Here is a 21,681-nt window from a genome sequence, read left to right on the forward strand (position 1 = left end):
TCCTAATCAAAATCCTAGCCATATCTTTTTAAGGACATAAATAAACTAATTCTAAAATGTATTTGGAAACACAAGTGACAAGGAACTGTTAAAACAATATGTAATAGAACAAGATGAGGAGTTTCTCTGGCTTAAAAACTCACTACAAGGTTATGGTAATCATAACTAGAATCCAGAAATAGATGCACACACATGTGGTTGACAAGGATGTCAAAGCAATTCAATGTGGAATGAAAACGCTTTTTGAAAAATAGTGCTAGAACAACTACATATTGGGTGGAAAAACAAACTGTAATCTCTACCTCATACCATATACAAAACTTCATACTGTAATCCCTACCTCACACCATATATCAAACTTCATCTGAAATGAAGTCTAGATCAAATATCAAAGCTACAAACGATAAAATTTTTAGAAGAAAATGTAGTAAAATATCTTCACACCCTTACATTAGGCAAATGTTTCTTAGGTAAGGTACACAAAGCATGAAAAATAAAAGAAAACATTCCTAAATTGGACTTAAAATCTTTTGCCCATCAAAAGACACTATTGAGAAAATGAAAATACATGCTATAAGAAAAAAATATTTGGGCAGTGCCTGTGGCTCAGTGGGTAGGGTGCCGGCCCCATATACAGAAGGTGGTGGGTTTGAACCCAGCCTCAGCCAGCTAAAACAGCAATTACAACTGCAACAACAACAACAAAAAAAAAGCCAGGCACTGTGGCAGGCGCCTATAGTCCCAGCTACTCAGGAGGCTGAGGCAACAGAATCACTTAAGCCTAAGAGTTGGAGGTTGCTGTGAGCTGTGATGCCACAGCACTCTACCAAGGGGGACAAAGTAAGACTCTGTCTCAAAAAAAAAAAAAGAAAAGAAAAGAAAAAATGTTTATAATACTTGTATCCAACAAAGGGTTTATAATCAGAATATGTAAGAAACTTCTACAATTCAGTAACAAAAGAAAACAATTCAATAAAAACGAGCAAAATACTTAAGTAGACAGTCAATTGGCTTGGCACCTATAGCTCAGCAGCTAGGGTGCCAGCCACAAACACTGGCATTGGCAGGTTCAAATCCAGCCCAGGGCTGCCAAACAACAATGATAAAATACCCAGGCATTGTTTCTGGTGCCTGTAGTCCCAGCTACTTGGGAGGCTAAGGCAAGAGAATCACTTAAGCCCAAGAGTTTGACATTTCTGTGAGCTGTGACACCATGGCACTGTACTGAGGGCAAACTAGTGAGACTCTGTCCAAAAAAAAAAAAAAAAAAAAAAGACAGTCAATTGTACACACAAAAGACATAAATAATACGAATACGAACAATGTGCTCAACATCAATAATTATCAGGAAAATTTCAGATTAAACCCAAAATAAGATACTACTATTCACCTACTAAAATAGCTGACAATGTGAAATGTTCACAAAGATGGATTAGCTGAAACACCTATAAGTTGTTGGTAGGAATAAAAAGTGGTAGCATTCATTTTGAAAAGTGGTATTGTCTTAAAATGTTCTATATACATTTATCCTCTGATCCAGCAATTCCAGGGTATTTACCAAAAAGAAATGAAAATATGTGTCTGCAAAATTATTATACAAGAAAGTTTACAGCAGCTTTACTAATAGTACAAAATAGTTAAATGTTCAGATCTTCAATAACAAAAAAAATGGATAAATAAACTGTGCTGTATTCATACAATTGAAGACTAATGAGGACTAAAAAAGAGAGAAAGAGAGAAAAGAAAAAAAAACAGAGAAAAAAGCAAATGGTACATGTAAGAAGGATGCATCTCAAAAATATGCTGATAAAAGAGTCAAAAAGCACAAACCATATGGTTCCACTTATATGAAATTTCAGAACCTACACAAATTAATTTTAATATTAAAAATCAAAACAGTGTTGCTTTGGATCAGGAAGGTCTTTACTAGATGGCAGCAAGAACTTTCTGGGGTGATAAGTGTGTGCATTTGTCAAAATGGGTCATTTGTCAAAATAGATCAAATTGTACACCTCTATTTTACTGTATGCAATTTACACTGGAAAAAATGTAGTAATCACACAAATTCATACAAAATCACAACAGTGATAAATACTTTTAATGAGGAAACCCCAGTGCCATGAGAGCTTCTGATAAGGGAAAGAAAGTCTTCTTTGGGGAAGAGACTATTGGCCTGAATCTCTCAGAATGAGGAGGAGGAGAAGTTAGCCGGGTAAAAACTGGCAGCAAGAAAGGGCCCTTGGGTAAACTGCCTGAAAGCCAGTGTATTAGCTAGCTATTGCTGCATGACAATATTCCCACAGACTCAATTATTATTTCACAGTTTATGTGGGTCTGGTGTTGGGCACAGCTTAGCTGGGTCCATGGTATCATCCAGGGCTAATGTCTCATCTGAAGGCTTGACTGGGGAAGGATCCACTTCTAAGCTCCTGTGGTTGCTGGCAGCATTTTACTTTCATGCATTTCCTGAACTGAGGCCCTCAGCTTCTGGCTGTTCACCTGAGGCTGCGCTCAGTTCCTGCCCCATGGCCTTCTAGATAAGCCATTCACCATGTGGCAACTTGCTTTTCCAAAGCCAGTAAGAGAAAGACTCCCTTGCAAGATGATCATTGCAATCTTATGTAATGCAATTACAGAAGTGATGCCTTAGAAGAAGCCACAGGTTCTGCCTATGTTTGAGGGAGGGGATCGCACAAAAGGGTGAGCACCAGTAGAGGTGGACATCCTGAGGTCGCCTAACAGTGTGCCTACTGGAGCCCGTATGGCTGTAAGTCTAAGACATTCTGCAGCTGTGACACGCGAGGCATCGTTCCAGACTGTCAAGCTTACTTTCCCTGTCAACACTGTCAGATCAGAATTATTATCCCCATTTCATAGATGAGGAAACTGAACTTTTTTTTCTGAGAAGCGGTCTCACTCTGTCACCTTGGTAGCCTGCAGTAGTGTCATCATACCTCACTGTAACCTCAAACTCAAACTCCTGGGCTAAGGTGATCCCCTTACTTTGACCTCCCAAGTAGCTGGGGCTACAAACATGTACCACCACACCCAGCTAATTTTTCTCATTTTTTTAAAGATAGGGTCTCACTCTTGCTCAGGCTGATAGAAACTCCTGACCTCAAGGGATCCTCCTGCCTTGGCCTCCCAAAGTGCTTGGACTACAGGTGTGAGTCCCTACTCCCTGCCAGGAAACTGAACTTCTAAGAGGTTGAGTCATTTGTCTATAGTTTCCATAGCTACGAAATAGCAAATCTAGGATCCAAACCCAGAACTATGCGACCACAAAGGGCCTATATTTTGTGTTTTACAACCCTGCCAGACATTTGCAAATATATAAATTTGCCTTTATTTCATCCTTTGGAGTAATTTTACAGAGTGAGAAAGGGAGGGAAGAAGGGGGCTCAACCTCTAGGAGGTTCCCCAGGGCAGTGAAGATAAAGCCAGCACCTGAACCCTAGGTCCCACCCTCCAGGCCATGCTGTCTCTTACCTCCTCCCATGAAGAAGAAACTGCCTCTAAATTTAGATCTTCAAGATCAGGCACCCTGGCTCCAGAGGGCTCCAGAGTTTCACTTCAGGGAGCCACGGTTGCATTTTTAAAGGAAAACCAATTCTGTGCCCATAAAAGTCCTCATTATCTTGCTAAGGTTGGCTGTTGAGGACTTTGAAATAGCTGAGATCTCCATAAACTACTCCTGGCAGGCATCCACCTTAGCCTGGTAGACAAACAGAAAATCATCTGCAAAATGTCGAGATGATGTTTCAGTGTCTCCATCTCCCACCTCGCAGCTGGGTGGATGTTCTAAGGGCCTGAGTAGGGGCAGCCGGCCCAGACGATGGAGCGGAGCTAGGCTCTCACCCACCCACTCTCTGGTGGTGATTCATTCTGCCTCTAAGCAAGGAAACACAACCCCAAAACAGTGCACTCAGATCTCCGATTTCTCCTTGGTTACATGCAAAGAACACTGGGCTAATGACAGAAGTTTGGTTTTCTGAAACCTGATTTCTCAGCACTGTCAGTGAAAAATAATGCATCAAAAGTCACCTTTCCTGCATTGTCTCAAGGCTGTCCCTCTAGAGGAGCCAAGGAACCTTGGCCTGCCAGGCAAATCCAGCCAGCAGCTGGTTGTGTTTTGTTTTGTTTTGTTTTAATGCTCCTCAAGCTAAGAATGGTTTTTACATGTTTATAGAGTTGTAAAAAGAGAAACAAGTAACCAGAGGTAATAACCACATGTGACCTGCAAATCCTAAAATATTTCCTTATCCTCAACAGAAAAGGTTTTCTGCCTTCTGCTCTACACATTACTCGTGTCCTATGGAAAGAGTTTCTAGGTTCTAATAATTGGGGGAACCACTGGATTAAACATGGTAAACAGGGATGTGTCTCGTGTGGATGTTTTTGTAAACACATGCCTTATCTGATTTACTTAGAAGTGAATTAGTCACAGGCTTTACTGATGACGTTTCTGAATCCTGAAGAGGGAAATATCAGATGTGGTGTTTTCCACTCTTATTTTGTCTCAGAATTCATTTCTTGTGCAATGTGGTTCAGTGACTGGCTTCTGTTGGGGCCGTCCTCATTGGAGATGTGTTTTTGACAGGGCCTGGGAATCTGGCTAGACAAGGTCATGCCCTTAGCACTGACTGGTTGCAGGCGCCTTCGGCCGTCTATGCTTCCGAGCTGAACAGCACGTGGTTAAGAGTAAGGCTCTCTGAAGCCAGACTCACTGGTTTCCAACTCTCTCCACCTGCCACCTGTGGGACTGTGGGAAATGAACATCTCCAATCATGCCTCAGTTTCCTCTACTGCAAAATAGAAGTAATTCTAACAGCCGCCCTCAGGACAGAGCCTCTGCAACAATCCAATGAGATTGTGCTTGCGAAGTATATTATGTGGGGGCCGGAGCAAGAAACTTCTGAACAAATAGTAACTATTATTATTATTCACCTCTAATACTGAGTGAGTGTGTCTGCCTCCGAGAGTCATTTAGCTTAATAATGTGGGGAGAACGGAGGCAGAAAGAGAAAACAGCATATTTTCCTAGCAAAATATAACGATTATCATTCTAAGAAAAAGAAGGTCTCATTCCTTTGAAAGGAAATGCATTCATTTCCTATGGCTTCCATAACAAAATATCACAAACTAGGTGGCTTAAAACAAAAGCAATTCATTCCCTCATGGTTTCTGGGGCGGGTAGGGGCCCAAAGTCAAGTTGTTGCCAGGGTTGTGATTGCTCTGAAGGTTCCGGGGAAGAATCCTTCCTGCCTCTTCCAGCCTCTGGGGACTCCAGGTCTTCCTTAGTCTGTGGCAGCCTCACACCAACCTCCGCCTCTGTCCCCACCTGACCTCCTCCCCGCGTGTCCGTCTTCTCATCATCTTTCTTCTTTCTACAAGGTCATCAGTGCTGTTGAATTAAGGCCCCACGCTGCTCTGGGGGCTAATGACATCTGCAACAATTCTATTTCCAAATAATGTCATATTCTGAGATCCTGGGGGTACAGAGTTCAGCATACCAAGTGGACATTCTTCCTTCTTCTCTTTGGGGGCTAGGCTGTTCTCTCGCTCTTTTCTCTCTTTGCCCCCCCCCCCCGACTCTTTCCCTCTCTGACTTCCTGCCCTCTGCTCTCTTTTCTCTCTCTTTTTCATCTCCCCCCCTTTTCTCTCCCTAAAAATAAACTTTTATATCCTAAAAAGCAAAGAGTTCAACATATCTTGAGGGGGGGGCACAATTCATCTCATGACATCACAGTTTTACATCCTCGGTGCCCTTGACTTTGGGGGCAGGATAATTCCAAGGGTGGGTGGGTGGGTAACCTGTTCACTGGAAAATGTTTAGCAGTATCCCTGGCCTCTACTCGATAAATGCCAGGAACTCCCCTCCACCCAGACATAACAGCCACAAATGTCTTCTGACGTTACCCAATATCCCTTGAGAAGCAAAATCACCTCCGTCAAGAACCACTGGGTTGAAACGTACTATTTTCTAGACCAACTCAAAACAAAAAAACTTCCTACAGTGGGACTTCAGAAGGGGCTAGTACAGCGGGGAGGTCGCAAAGTGTAGATATTCCTCTTACGGCATATTGCTAATAATAATGACTAAAAATTTTGCTTTGCCTAGCAAATCTTGTTGTTGAGATAAATTTCCCTACCTGGAGGCCACAGTTATTATCCTTGGTTCACAGGTGAGTCATAGCTTAAAATGTAAATTGCTTGGAAATAGACCAAATTTGGTGACATAATAATAAAAGGGAAAACCGATTTCTCCAGAAATACACATCTGTTCAAAAAGCTGGCTGCTGGTCCATTGCAGCTGTTCCCATTTACAAAGTAAAGAGCCAAACACGTTCCTCACAGTGGAAAGTTATAGAGAAGAGATTCGTGGAAGTCTGTGGAAATGGTCTGGCAATTAAGCGCGGTTCATTTTTGGTTGATCCTTTTATGGAGCCCTCTGATAATACGAGTGAAAAATAAATAAAATGCTGTAGCTACAACTCCATTGCGGCTGTTGGCCCTCTGGGGTGACCAGCTCAGATCTTGCCAGGATGACGCAGCGGGGGACAAGCTCTTGAACAATTAAATGTTCAGCCTTCCTCTGTCTATAGGAAACTTGGAAGACTTTCAGGAGAGTATCATAGCTGTTTTGGAAATGGTCCAGCCTACTGGTCACCGTGTCCCTTCTCTCTGTGCAACCGATCTGCAGAGCCTGGGCTGAAGCTGTAACGTTGTCAGCATCACTCCCCGCTGCTGTTCTTGGCTGCCATGCAATCTGATCAGGAGCTGAGCCCCATGCTGTCCAGCTGTGTTGTGTGACTTGGAGGGGTCTCTACCTATGCCTGTAAACCCTCCATCTTTGATGTTACCCCTACGGGCAGCTTTCTCTCCACTTGCTGGAGAATCTTCAATTTGATTGCACGTGACCCTTGACCTCCTTACAGCTTTCAGAACAAACCAGGCCGTGTCAAAGCACCAGAGGCCCAAAAGGAAAAGGTGGGGGTGGCAAGAACTTGGAGTTTTAAGTGCAGATCTGGGTTCAACTTGGATCTCCTCCTCGCCTGCAAAGGACAACGCCCGCTTTCCTTTTGTTTAAAGGAAGTGTATTCATTCCCTAAGGCTGCTAAAACAATATACCTCAAACTGGGTGGCTTAAAATAATAGAAATACCGTGGGACCAAGGGGCAGATGTTCTCCATGTCTGTATACGTAGATGGACATAGAACAATGTCTAGAATGATACTTCAAACAGAAGGGAGGTCAGGGCATCTTTGCTGACTGCCTTGAGAGTGCAGCCCAAGGAAGGAAGATGGGGCCGGAGCAAACTTGACTTCTTTGCAGCCACCTCCTTGCACCTCTGAGTACCTCTATTAAGGCAGAAGCGACCCCGTTGTGGACCTGTTTGCTGGTGGGACGCATCCCTTACAGCAGGATTCTAGTTTCCAAGCAAGTATTCTGTGGAAAGCAGCTGTTTGCCTAGAAGTGCATTTTGCCTAGAAGTTCATGTTGCATTTTGTTGTGAGAATTTTATGAATGGTCCATTCATTAGTCACTGCCATGAGGTGGTCATCCACAAAGCTTCTAAGTGTCTGTTTTTCCAACCATCCCATCGGCATTCACAATTCTTTTTTTCTTTTAATTTCTGATTAATATGAGGGTACAAATCATTAGGTTACATCATTTTCATTTCTAAGGCAAAGTTCAAGTTGTAGTTGGGCCCTTCACCCAGGGGGTGTGCTGAACACTCTCCCATTGTGCACATTAGGTGAGAACCCCCCCCCATCACTGTCTCCCTCCTCTCTCTCCTCTCCCTCTTCCACCCCACCCCCACCCCTGCTAGACCATACTTGTGTTTTTTCTTTTGTGTGGGCATGTGGTTGTTTATATATTGGTTTCATATTAGTATTGAGTATATTGGATACTTTTTTCTTTCCATTCTTGAGGTATTTTACTAAGAAGAATGTGTTTTAACTCCATCCAGGTAAATACGAAGGATGCAAAGTCTTCATCTTTTCTGATGGCTGACTAGTACTATACGGTATCCACATACCACAGTTGGTTAATCCATTCCTGGGTTGATGGGCATTTGGGTTGCTTCCATGCCTTGGCAATTGAGCTTTCAGAATTTCTGACATTAGTGGACCCTGTAATCCCATCCAGCATCTGGGAACCCGACTTTCTTTTTTTTTTTTTTTTTTTTTTTTGTAGAGACAGAGTCTCACTGTACCGCTGTCAGGTAGAGTGCCGTGGCGTCACACAGCTCACAGCAACCTCCAACTCCTGGGCTTAAGCGATTCTCTTGCCTCAGCCTCTGGAGCAGCTGGGACTACAGGTGCCCGGGAACCTGACTTTCTTAACAGCCCAGAAGTTGGATGCAGAGATCCGGGTACTTTGTGATACTTCCTTAATGCCAGGCCCCCGGGCTCCATCCTGCCTCAGGCTGTTGGCTTCCTGGAGTTCTTTGCAGCCCAACGAAAGAAAGAGAAGGCATTGCTTTAACTTCCAGAAATTAGATTTGTGTAGTGTCAAAAGCAACTCATTAAATTCACAATTCCTTTACTCAATAGAGAATTTATCACCAAAGGGGATTTGGGAGTTGCCCAGTGGAGAAATCCTGCTTGTTTTCTTCTCTCCAAGTGCATTAACAGAGCAGGTTAATGAGTAAGGCAGGTCCAGTTCTGGTCCCTATCTTATCTGGGTCCTCCCTTTGGCCCCCATTTTGAACAGTGGCTGACACTGAGCTCCAAGCTTCCTGGGAGCTGAATAAGCAGCATTGACTTTCATCAACTCAGGAAAGGCATCGTAGGCCAAGATGTATTTCTGCAGCATAGCCCTAGGAAAGAATCAGATGGAGACACCTTTCTAAATGCCCAAAAAGAAATCCTCAGTCTGAACATTTCCTCTGAGGAGAAAGGTTCTTCGTTTTGCACATGGATAGCAAAGCTGCCACTGCTCTCTGGGTGGCAGAAATGTCAAAAATGTATTGTTTGCCCTTTAATTTCCTCACACAACACCAGGTCATTAACTTTAACACAACCCAAGTGCTTGCAGGATTGTATTTACCTTAAAGAATGTGTGTGGAGCCTATTGTCTAAAATATAGGCTCTGCGATGGGCAAAACCTATGTAGCTGAAAGCTATTCAGCCTCCAAGAAGGAGCCTTAAAATGTACCAGCCAAGATTTGTACATGATTTCTCTGGAAGGAGAATGGTGACAGAGAAGAGGGGCGTTTAGAAAGCAACAGGGAAAGGAGACAAGGGCAGAATGGACCGACCTTGCCTCTTCAAGGTCATGATGGATCCTGAATGATGAATTTCCCTTTAAGGTCAACAGGGTTTAACAAAGACATGGGACATTCCCTGGGGACAGGATTTAGCAAAGAGGAAAGCAGGCAAGGACCGCAAGGGAATAAATAACAGGAACACAGAGTCAGTCTACATCTTCTGGAACCTGCAGGGGAATCTGAGACTCTTTGCTCTCAGATGCTCATTCCAGCTAAAATCGTGTGAGTCTCTGTTGGAATCCAGGGTCCAGTTCCCTGAACCCAGCTAACCTGGTTCCATTACTTGGAGGAACTAGCAAGTTGGAGGCCCGCCACGAATAGAAGGTGAAATTAGAGTGGCCGCTTTGGCAACACCAATACTAACATTGGAAAGATACGGAGAAGATTAGCATGGCCTCTGCGGGAGGATGACATGCAGATTCAGGAAGCATTCCATAATTTTTGGACTGGATAAAAGAAAAAAAAAAAGTGAATCGAAACTGAAAACAAAACAGGAGCAGCAGCCTGGGCATCATGCATAGAAAGTATGAATGATAAAACTCAAATATGGTCCAGACAGAAGGGGGAGGAGGGAGAAGGGAGGGAGGGGTGGGGGAGGGCAAGTGGAGGGAGGGTATTGGGTGGGATCTCACCTAATGTGCACAACACAAGAGTACGTTTCAAAACAACTAAGAGTATATTATAAATGTCTTACCACAAGATATACAGACACACACACACACACACACACACACCCCATTATAATGAAGTGTGTTATTGTTAAGCATGTCGCACGATTAGAGGTGTGTGTAAATCTCATCCTCTAAAAGAATTCTGAAGCAAAATGGGCACAGTATGCATGTCATTTAAAACGAAACTGAGTCGCCTTGTTAAACTGAAAATGTTAATACCTTTTACTGCCTATTCCTAATCAATTCCTTATTGTCTTCAAATTTTCTATTGAACTGCTAAGTATCTGAAATATCTGTTTAAAACATCACATAAAAACTGGAAGGCAAATGGTAAACCAGAAGGAAAAGCATAAACTATATAATGGGCAAGAAAAAAAAAAAAAGAAAGAAAGCAGAAGTAAATTCGTACAGGCTTTACTATAACAAAGAGAAAGTTCATCTAAGGAAAGAGAAAGCTTGGTGCTCTTCCAGAGAGGTGGAAGAGGGTCCCTCTTGTGAGGGAGAAGACAGAAACAGACAGAGAGGCAGAATATTCAAGGTGTGAATATTCTCTTTCCCTCCCTTTGAAATTGTTTGTGTAACTCTTTCATTGGGTCTGTGCATCTCCAGGGACCTTTGCCCTTCTCTATTGGTCATCGATTATCTAGGTTTTACCTCACACCCTGATTTTCTTCCTTTTATTGGCAAGAATGTCTGAGTGCTGCCTTTTATTGGCAAGAATGTCTGAGTGCTGATCTAACAGTTGATTTTGCTAATACTTGGGGTATTTGAGATGTGCAGTCCTCACCCTGTGTCCAAATATGGAGACCGTGTTGCACAGAGGACATGCTTGATGCACCGAGTCACAGGGTTCCCCTCGTGTTTCCATGGCCCCTCTGGATGTCCTTATCCAGCAGGCCAGGCTTTCCTGCCATCCTCTTTGAAGGCCCTTTCTTTATCCCTTCTCCGTCTCAAAGCAAACCGTTGTCATGGTTACTTGTGTTTACATGATGGTGCTTGGTTGGACTCCGTATCGATGCAATAGTTAAATGAGTTGGTGCAGAAACAGCTGGCTCTATCACCATGTGCTGGGATTATATCCAAAGCATGAATCTTTGTGCCATGGGTGCGTTCTCACCCTCCCAACACATGCCTGAAGGGCCTTGGTATCACATACAAAGAAAATTGGACTAAAGGGGGGTGGGGAAACAACCAACCAAAATGCCAGATGGAAGGACTTAGCTATTTTCACAGATAGCAAGTGTTTTTCTACCCTTGGGAACTAGAGAAGACCAAGGCTTCAGGGGAAGTGGGAGTAGTAAGTGAAGGGACCACTTGGGTTAGTGAAGAAAAAGAGAAAAGGGTGAGAAGTGTGGGTCCTGGGAAGGGTGGAGGGTTGGGACGAGGGCTTTCCTTCCTCCAGGAAGCCCAGGCACTGCACAGGAGCATGTGGGAGCTACTAACCTATTGTTTAGTGAATGTGGTCACCCCCAGGTGGCAAACCACCAAGCTCCTGAGGGTCCTTCAGGAATCTCAGCCTCATCCCAGTTCTCCTTCCTGTCCCTCCTTGGCCTCCTTGGTCTGCCATGGAAGACCAAGTTGGGGGAGGAGGGTGACCGTCTTGTGCAAAGCATGCTGGGAAAGCCTTATTCCTGGCAGCCTGGGAAGGATTGCTTTTCCCTCTGAGTTATAGACTTGCTGCCTCTTTCATATGGATCTCTGCCTACTTATTGGGCTAAAAAACCTGGGACTACCACAGGTCTTGGGTCCCTGGAGTTTCTTTTGGGAGTCACAAAGTTTAGTCATATCTTCTATAAGACATTATGAATAGTATTAGATCAGCAATGGGTGATCTGTCCATTAAGCAAGAAAAAGTTGAGCCTCTACCATAGTCATTCTCAAACTTTAGTGTGCATCGGAGTCACCTGAAAAGCTTATGAAAACACAGTTGGCTGGGCCCCACCTCTGAGATCCTGGTTCACTCCGTCCACAATGGGGGCAGAGAAAAGTGCATTTCAGAAAAGTTTCCAGATACTGAGGATGCTGCTATCCAGGGGTCCAGACTTTCAGGGTTACTGCTCTTAGGAGAGGCAAATGAAAACCTTTCCTAGTCTGAGTTTTTCACTGTGATATTGAGACATTAACTACAGGCTTAATCCCATCTTGTAAAAGCATCTCATATACTACATATACTACATAAAAATGGCTCTACATACACTACAGAGCATGCTTTCAGGGGCTGTGGGTAAGCCTTCCATCCCTGCAGCTAAGATAGAGTCTGAAAATTGTGCGTGGTTGAGAATTACACCTGCAGAATGTTTGGAGGAGATTGGCAAGGGCTAAATTGAAGAAGGGTGGTCTTCAGGTCCCCCCAAAGCATCCTAGACCCTGGGAGAGGCCAAGAGTTTAAGAAAGGAATGTCTTGGTCTTGGCCTTGAAGGTGCTGCTAAAAAGGTCTGTCTCATACAGTGCATGACAAGAACTCAGGAAAGGATTCTGTTCACCTCATCAGCATTAATAAATATTTATTGATCTCCTGAAGTGTTTGGGGTGCTGGGAAGCAGAACCAAACACCCAATGCCCACATAAATGACTGCTTTTGTAAACCAAGTTAGATTTTGAATGCATGAGAGGAGCCAAGTGTTTAAAGGGAACTGGCAGAGAATGCTTCTGAAAAAGAAGGATCACTTAGTAATGTGAATAATCACTGCCTCATTTATGGACTTTATTAGCTTCGATTTTTCACCTTGGTAGATAACGAACAGTCTGAAAAATGCAAGCAAGAGGAATTTTTCCGCATTCTTCCTTTGGGAAACGCAAATGACAAATTCAGAGACTGTTAAATGTCTACCGTGTATTTTATTACGTCCACTCAGACCATCCCTAGGATTCTTTATAGTTGTAGTCTCATTGAGTAACGATGACTATATCATCCACCTGAGGCCAATTAAAAAAAATGAAATGTTTGTATCATCACCAAAGAATGCTAACTTGTGTTCAGCATACTCTGTTGGACTTGGGGTTTTGGGAAATTGGTAATTAACATATGGTAAATATGAATGTTCTCACACAGGGCTTCTCCCCCTACCTTGGCACTATTGCTATTTGAGGACAGATAATTCCCCACAGGGGGATGTCCTATGCTTTGTAGGATGGTGAACAGCCTCCCAGGCCTCTACGTGGCTGGATGCCAGCAGCACCTCCCTCCCCCACTGTGACAATTGAAAATGGCTCTACACATTTCCACATATCTCCTGGGGGAGGAGGGAAGCAAGATGAATATTCACCTACTGAGCGCGCCTTCTTTTCGGACCATCCTGTAGGGACTTTCCTCCAAGCAAGACATACTTCTTGGTGAGTGAAGCCTCACCCTGAGGCTCATTGTTAATTATGTCACAAGTGGCGGGAAATCTACGCTGGGTCATTCACGTGTTCATTCATAAAATAGGTGTGAAGCACCTACTGCGTGCCAGGGGATGCTGAGCAAGATGAGCAAGGCTCTTACCCTCCAGGAAATTACAGCAAGTGTCAGGTGGTCAACAAGCAAACAAAGTCATAATTAGTAAGAAAATATAAATCACATGATGGATGTAGGAATAGAAATTGAGAGTAACACAGAAATAGCCTGTGTAGGCAGGGTAATCTCAGAAGGCCTCCCGGAGGAGGTGGCATTTAGGCTGCTGCTGCGGGATACGTAGGAAGCAGCCACACTAGCTGGAAGACTATTGTTCATGCAAAAGGAGGTTTTAGCCACTGTAAGTCAGAACAGTAGACAAGCACTGCAAGAGGCAGCTTTCTGGGAAGGGGACGTGGCCTGATGGCCTCTGTATTAGTCAAGGTTCTCCAGAGAAACTGAACCAAGAGGAGACATACATACAAGGTGAGATAAATTGAGTCTGCAAACTCATCCTAGAATAAGCTCTACCTACCTCATGACTGAATAGGACTATGGTCACCTTCGAAGTTCTCCTCTTGGGAAGCTATGCACTGATGCCAGTGCCTCGTCTACCCTTCAAAGCACTTTTTCTAGGTTGAGTCAGATATTGTTTAACGAGAGTTCTGATAGCCATTCCGGAAAAGAGTTCCAAAATTGCCTGGAGGGTGGACTAGGTGCTGGGGTTAGTGCATAGCTTCCCAAGGGGAGTACCTCAAAGGTGACCAGAGTGACATTCAGCAATGAGGCTTGTAGCGCTCTTTCTAGGATGAGGTCATCATCTTAAGGGTCTAAGTTTGTATGCAGGAGATATGTATCATCTGGTTTCTTATAAGGGATTGATTGGCTCACGAGTTGAGGGAGCTTGAGAAGACCCACCATCTTCTCTCTGGAAAGCTGCTAGCATCAATTCCAGTCTGAGTCCAAAGGCCTGCGAATGAGGAGTGCTGATGTTGCAAGTCCTGGCACAAAGGCTGGAGAAGGCGGATGTTTCAGCACCACAGTCAGGCCAAGTGAGAGGATTGGATCATCCACCTTTTGTCCTCTTCTTTTTTTGCTTTATTGTTGGGGATTCGTTGAGGGTACAAGATGTGTTGCACCGAGACCCCACCCCCTCCCTTCTTCCCTCTCTCTGCTCTTCCTTTCCCTCACCCCTCCCTCCTTCTCTCTCTCTCTGCTCTCCCCTTACCCCACCCTCCACCATGTCATTAATTGTCATTAATTGTCCTCATATCAAAGTTGAATACATAGGCTTCATGCTTCTCCATTCTTGTGATGGTTTACTAAGAATAATGTGTTCTACATCCATCCAGTTAATACAAATGCTATAAAGTCTCCATTTGTTTAATGGCCGAATAGTATTCCATGGTGTACATATACACCAGTTTATTAATCCATTCCTGGGATGGGGGTATTTGGGCTATTTCCACATTTTGGCGATTGTAAATTGAGCTGCGATAAAGAGTCTAGTGCAAGCTCCAGAGCACCTCAGCCTTTCTGGGGGCAGAGGCCATAACAGACTTTCAGCTTGGCTTGAGAATCTCTGTTGCAGCCCTGGGTTAGCAGTTTTCAGGCTTTTCTCAAAAGATGATTGCTACTTTCAATGACCTCTACCTGAAGGGAGTTGTACTCTCGTGTCTGTTCTTTTGTTTGTTGTGTTGTGTTTTTGTTTTTTGGTAAAGATAGGGTTTCACTGTATTGCCTGGTTGGTCTTGAATTCCTGGTTACAACTGAGCCTCCCAGTTGCTCACATTGGCCTCCCAAAATGCTAGGATTACAGACATGAGTCACTGGGCCTGGCCTAGCATCTATCAACTGAGCAAACAGTTACAAAAATATTGTCTTTCAATCTGTCTTTGGAGACAATAACCTCACATATATGTGAAAATGAGTGCAGAGGGTTAGATTCAAAAGTAAAAGAACATCACAGAGAGGAAACCCCCCCAAGGAAACCCCAGGATGTTGGAAAACTACGCACCATCTCTCTATACATCAGTACAACACAGATAGCCTTTCCTCCAAGGCTGGAACAGATGGTTCTTTCTTCAGGCAAGACCTGGATAAAATAGGTGGCTTATCTTTAGGGTCGCATTGTACAAAATCTATGTATTTCAAACACTGGTATCACATGCTTCCTGTGTCCAGGTGCTCACACTGAGAGGCCCTGAGAACCAAGGCCTGCTAACACTAAACCGGTCTGTATTGGTGTTCACCAACAAGGTGTCAGCTTGCTGTGTGAGATGACATGTGGAAAGAAACACATGTATGTATGTGATAAACTCAACATAAAGACAGTCCTTGGCATCTTTTTGGAAGCAAGGCCCTCTTGCAAATACCCCATGGGACCTTGGCCAGGGTCATTGGATCTAATGACTCAATGTGTGTTCGTTAACACACAGAAAATGTTGATGCAAATAATAGCCAGAAAAGGGGAGTGTTCCGGGATGTAGTACTTGGACACCTGAATGACAACCAGAGTGATTGATTCTCTGTTTCTTGTGGATGTTTTGCCATCTTGATCACCATGGAGAATTGCATTTAGCAGCCAAGTGTGCACTACGCTGCACATGCATTACACCCAGAAAGAACTGTAATCAGCGCTATGGCTTGAATGTGCTCCCCAAAGATTATATGTTGGAAACTTAATCCCCGATGCAACAGAGTTGATAGGTGGGACCTTTAGAAGGGGATTAGGAGCCCTCATGAATGGACTAATGGTATTATCACAGGAAAGGGTTAGTTATTATGGGAGTGGGTTCCTGATTAAAAGGATAAGTTCCACCTTTCTCTCTCACTCTCACCCTTCCACCTTCCACCAAGGAAGTCACAACACAAAGGCCCCCACCAGACACTGCCACCGTGCTCTTGAACTCCCTAGCCTCCAGAACCATGAGCCAAATGAATTTCTGCCTCTTGTAAATTATCCCATCTGTAGTATCTTTCATAAGAACATACACTTGACTAAGAAAGTCAGAAATAAAACCTAAAGCAATAAATGCCAGCATCACTCAGCACCATGTCCTATATAGACAACCTGGAGCAGATCACATGACCACTATGAGCCACTTATTGTGGTTAAATGAGATAACCCAGAGGAAACGCATTATACGTGCTCTGTATATGGAGGCGAGCCTATTCGTCCTTGGATTCTGGGTGTAAAATAATTGTATCAAAGCAGCAACAACAAACCAAAACTCATTATGGTAAATGAAATTGTTTTTGCCACACACATTTTCATTTGCAGAGCAAGTGCTCCCCTAGTATCGTAGGAGTTTGCTGGTGCTGGGAACCAAATAAGATTTATATAGCATCCTGATATTTCCCATCAGCCAGACATTTATGTATTTTTTATGTTGGGAAGGAAATACCTTCTTGCATAATGATTGAAAAAGGTAGCTATGTAGCCCTTCTCCCTTTCTTGTTAGTTCAAAGTGAAAGCTAATGGGAATCTGAGCATTTTGTTGACATGTTTAAATGAAAGACACTCCAAGTTGTCTAAATGCTCAGGATAATGTGGACAATCTAACATAATAACGCGAGGGTGAGAATCAGCCTACCCTAAAGGTCTTTTTCACTAGTAATTGGTCTCCTATCCCTCAGTTGGCTATTCCTCAAGCTTTTGTTTCTGTTTCAGAGGTAACATCCATGGAGGAGGCTTGGGAGAACTGGAGAAGGCAGGTGCCAGGGGCCACTACATCTGTGGCAAGACAGTGCGTTGTGACGGTGATCAGTGGCGCTCCTCTTTAGCTCAGAGAAAACGCTCTCCATGGCAACAGTCACAGTCGGAAAATGTAAGAAATAGCAATTCCACCAAGCAGAGAAACCAGTCTCTACCCGCTTCAATTCTCAACAATCCTAACTCCCCGTGCTCCATTCTTCGTGATGGACCAGGTCACTGGTGGTCGCTAAAGCTGCCAATACAGCTGTCACAACACCAAGTTCCCTGGAGAGCCATTGGTGACCTTTACTGGGCAAAGCACTGAGGCTTTCAAAGCTTAATATCTGTTTAGGGCACACAAGTGACTTTCCCAGTAGGGCAAACCAGCAGCTAACTCTGCAGCCAGAGGTGAGGCCCCTGCACACAGTGAGCACTGATCTGTGTGGTTCAAGTTAGCATCTTCCCACCTCTCTGCAAATCCTTCAGCTGGTTCCTTCTGTGCAATGAAAGGCTGTTCCAAGTACTGTAGTGTTTTCAGCAGTCTCTCGGCTCTCTGCTCACCTCGTGCCAGGAGCAACTCCCCTCCCCAGATGGGAAAACTCAGAATGTCTCCAGACATTATCAGATGTCCCCTGAGATGCAAAAATCACCCCAGTTGAGAACCACTGAATTTAAATGAAGATCCTAATAGGTCAACATTTCAGGGGTCAGAATTTAAAAATTCATTTCTTCATGTATTTATTTTTTCATTTCACAAATTACTTAGCAAGCACCTACTACGTGCCAGGTACTATTCTCACCTCTGGAGATTCAGCAGTGAACCGGGTCCCTGCTTTCTCGGAGCTGTGTTATATATGACAAAACGTGTGCACAAACAGAAAAACAAGACAGTTGTGGAACTTCTCTCAGTGAGGGAAGTCAACAGAACATAATGATCAGTGATGGGAATAAACTTTAATTATTTAATATATATTTATTTATTTATTTTTGAGACAGAGTCTTACTCTGTTGCCCTGGGTAGAGTGTCATGGCATCACAGCTCACAGCAACCTCAAACTCTTGAGCTTGAGTGATCCCATTGCCTCAGCCTCCCAAGTAGCTGGAACTACAGGTGCCTGCCACTACACTTGTCTAGTTTTTCTATTTTTACTAGAGACAGTGTCTCACTCTTGCTCAGGCTGGTCTCAAACTCCCGAGCTCAGGCAATCCACCACCTCAAACTCCCAAGCTCAGGCAATCCACCACCTCAGCCTCCCAGAGTGCTAGGATTACAGGCAGGAGCAATCGTGCCCCACCTCAATTATTTAATTCTTACCACCAAAGTTAATTTGAAGCCACCTACAATAAAAGGATTATTCTCTAACAGAAGGGTAAATGGACCAAAAGCAAGAAAGGACGTGGGCATATTTTAGACTGTAACAAATAAATAGATAGATTTTATTAGGGCTGTTTTTGACATTTGCAAAAACAAATCTGCTACATGTAAATAAAAATATATTGCTACAGGTCTTTGTTTAGGCTAATCACATATGGAGCCCCTACCATGGGCTGAGCATTAATGTAGCTAGAGATGAAACAGTAAGGGAAACAGGTAAACAGATAGGCCCCTTCTTACCTGGAGCTTCTAGTCTAGTGGGAAAGATAGAAAATAAAGAAGTAAAACATCTAGTGTGATCTGTAGTGTTAAATTCTAAGAAAAAACAACTACCTTCTTGGGAAGGAGGAAATTGTGAGAGTTGGATGGGAGATAAAATGCTGTCCAGAGGGCGGCGCTTGTGGCTCAACAGGTAGGGCGCCGGTCCCATATGCCGGAGGTGGCGGGTTCAAGCCCAGCCCCGGCCAAAAATAAAAAAAAAAAAAAAATGCTGTCCAGAGAGGCCAGGGAACCCTCACTAACAGGTGCCACTTGAAAATCTGAAGGAGGTGACAGGGCAAAGTATGCAGGGGGAATAGCCAAGGCAAAGGGCCTGAGGGAGGATGGTGCTTTGTGCTGCTGAACTCAATAAACATGGGGCAGAATAGCTATAGCTAAATCCAGAAAGGTGAGGTCTTGGTCCTTGTGCCGCTAGAACAGAATATTCCAGACTGAGTGATGTATAATGAACACAAATACATTGGCTCAGAGTTCTGGAGGCTGGGAAGTTCAAGTTCAAGCAGGTGCCAGCATCTGGCAAGGGCATTCTTGCTGTGTCATCATAGAGCAGAATGCAGAAGGGCAGAGAGATGATGGGGGGCTGGGTGTACCCTTTTAAAACAGCATTAATCCCACCTGTGGGGCAGAGTCCTCATGGCCCCATCACTTCCCAAAGGTCTCACCTCCTAACACCATCACAATGAGTTTTGGAGGGAACACACATTCAAACCATAGCAGGTGGCAAAGGGCCAGCTCTCTGTCAAGAGGTTGGTTTTGACTCGGAGTAAGATGGGAACCCTTGGAAGTCCCAAGCAGAGGCACAGCACCCAACTTGGGTGTTAGTAGGGCCACTCTGTGGAAGTGGTGGGTGTTGACTGAGATAGAAGATAGAAACTGGAAGCTGGTTAGGAAGCAATTACTATATCCAGAACGAGGCCAGCTGCTGTGGGCTCCAGGGGAGCCCCTGGCTGTCCTCCTATGCTCCACTGCTCCCCTATCACCTTCAAGGAACCCTTCTCAGGCTCTGACTCCCATTGCTGGGATGTCCAGGCTCCGTCCTCAATCTCTTCGCTTTGGTAATGACACTGGCTCCTTGATGATGTTGTCCTACCTTAATGTCTTCAGCCAGACTTTCCCTGTATCCACATAACTGCCTTCTCAACCCCACCATTTGGATGTCTCAGTCTTAACTAACTCAAAGAAACCTGTTCCTGGGACATGCCGCCCCTTCAACAAGTGTCCTCATCTCAGCCAGTAAACACTTAGTGACATGGCCACTCCCTCCTTTTCTCATGTCCTCCTCTGATCTGTCAGTAAATCCTATTGGCACCACCTTCAAAATCTATCCCCCAAAGTTAATGAGAAAGAGTAAGTTTCCAGAAATCCCACTGACTTTGTTAACAGTTAAAAGGGTATAAATTGCCCCTATATAGACTTTGTTCATGTGACCATTGCTACAAATGAACTTAGGTGACCCCCGGGGGGAGATTCTGACTTCTCAGTAGGACGGGGCTAAGGTGTTCCTGAATGTTTCTATTCCTCTTGTTCATCTCTCACACCTTCAACCCCTGGTAGATACAGGACTTGCACCCCCAATTCTCTGCCTCACCTCCTCCAAATCCCCACTGGAACAAAATCACTGCTGGGAAGCTGTGGACTCTGCCGTCTAGGAGCAAGACTCATCATTGGGAACTGCCATTGATGTGAGTGGTGACAACAGGTGCCTTCCTAGGCACAGAAGGTGTGGAGACAGGAGCCAAGGCAGGGACACAGAAGGTCATCTCAGCCATTAAACACAGCTCCATCTCTTTATCTCCTGGGTCAAAGTTTTCAGAGACAGGCTTCCAGAGAAGACCACAGATTACAGAGGAGACATGTAAACAGGGTCTGTCAAAGGATTTGAGGGAGAAGGGAGGAGTGTGCAGGGTTGACCTGCACCTGCATGGCGTGTCCAAACATGCCCATCAGCCTTCTCTGGGCTGCATGATGACTCCTCAGTAGGGGTGATTGAGAGGACCCCTCCCTTGACTATTAGAAGTGGGGCTTCATCTTTTGTGTGGCTGGATTCTGTTCACATTTAGCTGGTCAGTCTTCAGATGCCCAATAAAGGGAGACTTTGCACCCAAACCCATGCAGGGTGCTGTAGTCACAGCACCCGAGGAGACAGGCAGGGTTTCTGCCCTTACTGAGCTTCCATCTAGCCCAGAGTTTCCTAATCTTGGCACCACTGACATTCGAGGCCACTTAATTCTGTGTTGTGGGGTGTCCTGTACGTTATAGGGTGTGAAGCAGCATCCATGATCTCTACCCCCTAGATGCCAGCAGCACACCCCAGTCATGACAATAAAAATTAATTTCCTGACATTGCCAAATGTCCCCATGGAACCAAAATTGCCCCTGTTAGGAATTACTGCTGTACTTGAGTCGAATCAGTGTCTTCTTGTAATTCTCAGGATGATTCTAGCAGGGGCCAGGTCAACCATCACTGCTTCCAACCACAGGATAAGTGCATCTATTTTCTAATTGGGAAGGAGGATATAGTTTGCCCTTGGCTCTTTTTCTGCTCTAGGGACCTCTTCCCACATTTGCAGAGGTCAATAAATACAGGGTCAAGTGCAAGGGGAAGAGAGCGTCCTGCATCCCCTCCCCTCACACTGCTGTTCTGTGCTGGCTCATTTCTGCAAACGTGAATATTATCTTGTTTTTAAGGTTCTACTACAGCTTCCTTGAGTTCCTTTCTTGCCAGCATTCATTGTTCACCAAATCAAACGGCCTGCATTTGCAGTCAGGACACAGGACTCATCAGAGCCCCAAATATGCACTTTCTCAAATTATTTCACCCATGGCACCCTCTCGGGTGATACCTCATATCGATCCGTTTCATAAGTTTGAAGACCCTCAAGTGACATCTTTGAAGTTCAAAGTCGATTCCCAGCAAATGGCAGACGTTGCCGTGTTGTTATCATTGCAATTATCAATATGTAGCAAGAATAAATGTCCATAATAAAAATGTTCAGGTCATGAACATCA

General features: G+C 44.3%; 1 protein-coding gene and 1 non-coding gene across 4 annotated transcripts in view; both read left to right on the forward strand.

Annotated features, from left to right (window-relative positions):
- Window positions 1-21,681, forward strand: part of KAZN (kazrin, periplakin interacting protein) — a 1,031,394-nt gene that overhangs the window by 383,150 nt on the left and 626,563 nt on the right. The gene's annotated exons all lie outside the window — the stretch shown is intronic.
- Window positions 9,613-9,719, forward strand: LOC128575653 (U6 spliceosomal RNA). Its single transcript, XR_008377075.1, has one exon. It is a non-coding gene; the product is annotated as a U6 spliceosomal RNA (small nuclear RNA).

This window comes from Nycticebus coucang, chromosome 22, assembly GCF_027406575.1.
Source record: "Nycticebus coucang isolate mNycCou1 chromosome 22, mNycCou1.pri, whole genome shotgun sequence".
NCBI classification, from domain to species: Eukaryota; Metazoa; Chordata; class Mammalia; order Primates; family Lorisidae; genus Nycticebus; species Nycticebus coucang.